Source organism: Neltuma alba, unplaced genomic scaffold (genome assembly GCF_004799145.2).
Source record: "Neltuma alba isolate B1F8T4 unplaced genomic scaffold, ASM479914v2 tig00010185_pilon, whole genome shotgun sequence".
Classification (NCBI taxonomy): Eukaryota; Viridiplantae; Streptophyta; class Magnoliopsida; order Fabales; family Fabaceae; genus Neltuma; species Neltuma alba.
Genome location: NW_021635126.1, coordinates 433,778 through 437,298, shown reverse-complemented (window position 1 = coordinate 437,298; position 3,521 = coordinate 433,778).

The window sequence follows — 3,521 nt, the reverse complement described above, 5'->3', positions numbered from 1 at the left end:
CAGTCATTTAGTGAGAGTGAGGAAGTAGAAGAAGAAATTATGGCTGAAGTACCTCCTCATGGTCGAAACAGTGGGAATGGGAATAGTAACCATAATAGACCTAATAATGGTGGTAATAAGGGGCAAGGAGAAAATAATGGCCAAAATAGGATTAATGAACAACCTAGGGTTAGAACCATTAAGGAACTAACTCAATTTGATGGGAACTTTGAACCTATGCCTAGTGCTCTTCCTACTTTCAATGCAGATTTTGAAATTAAAGGTCAATTGATTCACTCATTACCTAAGTTCCATGGTCTTGCAAGAGAAAACCCATACTTGCAACTCTGGACTCTTTATACGCAATGCTTGTCCATGAAGCCAGTAAGAGCCAGTATTGATGACGTCATGTGGAAGGTTTTTCACTTATCTTTGGAAGGCAAAACTAAAGAATGGTACATGAACATGCCACTCTATGTGGACAATGCCTATGAGTCATGGACCAGTTTGAAGAAAGCATTCTTGGATAAATACTTTCCCTCCATAAAGATTTCAGCTGCCTGTAAGGAAATTTCAGCAGCTAAGCAAGAGCCATTTGAGACGTTCTTTGAATTTTGCAGTCGATTTCGAGAGATGCTTACCCGGTGCCCCGACCATCAGATTCTTGAGGAGCACTTGGTGCAATATTTCTATAATGGGTTGTCAACATATGATGCACAAGTTTTGGATGCCGCTGTAAATGGGTCTGTGGAAAATATGGAACCAAGGGCTGCATGGGAGTTAATAAGGACCTTTGCTCTTAATAGACAACATGTGAGCTTAAGGGATTCAAGAGACCCCAAATCTGAAAGAGACCCCCTCTTGGCAAAGCTAGCCCAAGACATGTATAAACTTGCAAATACGATTGAAAGCCTTCGCTCCAATAAAACTCACTCTCTTGCCCTGGTAGCTACAAGTTGTGAAGTTTGTCAGTCACTGATGCATACTACCTCAAATTGCCCTGGGACAGTTGAAAAGTGAATGCCATGTACGAAGGAAGAGAGGGGCAATTTCAGAAAAGGAACCCCTACTCAAACACTTACAACCGGTTAGAGAGATCATCCAAACTTCAAATGGGGTGGGAGAGCAAATAGACCAAACCAGTTCCAAGACAATCAATTCCACAATCCTAGGGCCTCCTCAAGCACATTTTAAGATCCTTTAAGAGCAGTGGTGACAACCCCACAACACACTATGGTATCTCGACCATCACCAAGAGGAGATGACACTTCTCAACTTTTAAAAAGCATGGTTGCTCAGATGACAAACATAGAGGGGCGAATGAAGGAAAGTGATGACAAGTTTGTTTCCATGACTACCATATTGCAAGGGATGCAAAAAGATAACTCAGATGTCTATAAGAAACTTGAGGAGCTCACTTTAAAGAACACTGATATCACCAGTCATTTGACCCAACTATCTAATGCGATCAATGACATACAAGCTAAAAGCGGAGGCATCATTCCCTCCAATACAGTGATCAATCCAAAGGGGCTCAACACCATAACTCTAAGAAGCGGTGAAAAGGTATGTGCTAAAGACCTTCCTTTTCCTAAAGCCTATTTCTATGGTAAGAAAAAGTTTGATGTTGAGTTTGCTACTGATGCTTACACATTGTTTAACAAACTAGAAATCAATATGCCCATAATTCAATTCTTAAGAGGGAATCCTAAATACTTTAAATTACTAAAGGAACTGTGTAATGACAAGCAAATGCTTAGGCCCCTTGAGAGAATTCAGGTGAGTACTAATGTGTCATCCTTATTCAAAGCTGAACTACCGATTAAGTGCCAAGATCCTGGGTCTTACACCATCCCCTGCACTATAGGAAAGGTTCACATTAAGGGAGCATTGTTAGATCTAGGTGCTACCATAAACGTCATGCCTTGGTCGGTTTATTTGGCTCTAGGGATTAGTGGGATCAAAGACACAAGTGTAGTACTCCAACTAGTAGATAGGTCTACCAGGTATCCCAAGGGAATCATAAAAGACATTCTAGTCCAAGTCAAGGATTTAGTATTCCCTGCTGATTTCTATATTTTAGATATGTCGAATGAACTTGTAAATGAAAGCACTTTGATTTTGGGAAGACCTTTCCTGTAAACTTCCAAGACTATCATAAGTATGAAACACATTTGTATAACAATGGAAGTAGGAGACCATGTTGTAACTTTTAATATGAATGAAGCAATGCGTTATCCCTTTGACAATTCTGCATTCATGGGTTTAAATGCTATTGATTTAGCTGTTGAGCAAGCTAGGGATGAGCATGAGCTGCATATGCATGATAGTTATGACATGAGTTCACCTAAATTGATTGATTCTTCTATTGCATCATCACATGAATCCTATGAGCTTGATTCATCTTTGAGTGCATATGATGAATATTTTAATTCTCTCTCTTCTGTTTATTCATTTTCTAGTTCTTGTAGAGATGAAGAGCCGTGCATTAATTCCCTAGAAATTGATAGCATGCTTTCCATTTCTCAAGACTTTTCCTTCCCATCAAGTTTTGACTCCATTTCTGCATTTACAACTGATGTTGGCCTTGTAAGGGGTTTGTTAGCTAATAATGAGGTATTCAAGATGTGGCCGATGCTGAGAGTGGAGTAAAATCTGAGGAAATGAGCCTCTGTGACATGAGGTTGTGACTTGAGTTTTTCGAAGTCGTGACTTCCTACCAAGCCTGTAAAGAAGGTGGCCTCTGTCAAGTTAAGTCACGACCTGATGGTTCTCAAGTCGTGACTTCAACCCAAGCATTCCAAGAGGGTAGCTTCTATGATGTAAGGTCGCGACCTGATTCACCTGTTTCACCTACTAAACTTCAAACTTCAATTGCTTCACCACCTCATGTCTTGAAGACTTTGGTTAAAGGGCCAACACTTTCTGATTCAATTGCTACTCATACATATTCTAAAATTACACCCCATACCTTACGATTTTTAAATGATCTAATCTCTAATAATAATGTAGGTATGGAGGTGGACCAACCTAAGTTTGTTGCTTCTGTAGACCAACTCGAGCTTGGTGCAACATCCAATAGGACTAAAGCAAGCATAGTCGATCCAAGTGAAGTGGTGAGTGCATTTCAAAAAGGTCTACAAAGGGGAGTTTCTCTAACTCTGTTGATTTTCCTACTCTAATTCCCTCTATTGTTCAACCCCCGACTTTGGAACTAAAAGATTTACCTCCTAACCTCAAGTATGCTTATCTTGAGCTTGAGAATAAATTGCCTGTCATTATTTCTAGTTCTTTAACTGAGCATGAAGAGACTAGTTTAATAGGAGTTCTTAGAAGAAATAGGGAGGCATTGGGTTGGCAATTAGCTGACATTAAGGGAATTGACTCTACTGTTTGTACCCATAGGATTTTACTAACTGAAGATTCCAAGCCAATTAAACAAAGCCAAAGGAGGTTAAATCCTCTAATTTCTAATATAGTTAGGAAAGAAGTAGACAAACTTCTAAGAGCTGGAATCATATACGCTATTTCTGATAGCGAGT